The following is a 1,026-nucleotide window of genomic DNA, read 5'->3' as shown; positions in this document are numbered from 1 at the left end:
GAGCCCCTCACCTTTCTGGGGTCTCGACCTACCGCTTGAAGGCAGGACACAGCTGCGCCCGCTCCCTGGCCGCTCGGGCTCATGCCCGACTCCGTGGTGCCCGCGAGGCCTCCCCCAGGTGTGGGGTGGTGCCTCGTGCAAGCCAATGTGGAGCTACGCTGGCCGGGTGGCAGGGCCCTGCGGTGGAGGGGTCCAGCCAGGCTTGCACCTCCTGCCTGGAGCTGGGGTGCGGAGCCCGGGGGAGCGGCCGGCAGTGGCCGAGGGACTGCGTGGACGTGGCTGCAGGGCGGCGGCACCCCTGGGCCTGGCTCCCGCAGATGCTGGGGCTTCGCCAGCCCTTGGCCTTCCAGTGGGGTGGCGGGGGCTTGGGCACGCGCACGCAGGCGGGCCCAGGGGCGTCCACACCACAGGGCTGCGGCCGGCGGGAGGCAGAGGTGTGTCCCTGGGGGACCCGCCGGCTGCTCCGGACGCAGGACCCGCGGGTCGGACCAGGCCACCTCCCAGGCTCCTTTCATGGCCTCGAGCCTGAGCCCCTGGGGTCCGATTTCCCGTCCGGACTGGCCCCGGACTGGCCCCAGACTGACTCCCGCTCGGGCTGCCGCGGGTCCCACCCTTGGGCTGGGCCCTGGTCACCCCGCTGCCCCCCTCCAGTCTGAATGACAGGCACGCACATGGGGGTGCTTCTCCGTCACTTGACAGAGTGCCTGCTGGCCGCTGACGGAGGCGGCGCACAGGGGGGCAGGCCAGGGCTCGGCCGGAGCGCGCCACGTCCTGGGCGTCCTGGCCACGTCCTGGGCGTCCTGGCCACGTCCTGGGCCTCCTGGCCACGTCCTGGGCCTCCTGGCCACGTCCTGGGCGTCCTCGGCGCTTGGCGCGGAGATCAAGCCCACCTGGCAGGAGGCCGCGGGTGCTGCAGCGGCCGTCTGGGGCGGGGGACGCCACCGGGCTGGACGGAGCCGGGAGCGGCGGCTGGAAACGGGGCAAAGGGCTCGAGGCAGAGGGGACTGTGGGCACGGGCGGCCGGGC

This window comes from Condylura cristata, unplaced genomic scaffold, assembly GCF_000260355.1.
Source record: "Condylura cristata isolate star-nosed mole 26May11 unplaced genomic scaffold, ConCri1.0 scaffold00087, whole genome shotgun sequence".
Classification (NCBI taxonomy): domain Eukaryota; kingdom Metazoa; phylum Chordata; class Mammalia; order Eulipotyphla; family Talpidae; genus Condylura; species Condylura cristata.
The sequence above is the reverse complement of the archived record's forward strand: the minus strand, read 5'-3'. Positions refer to the sequence as shown.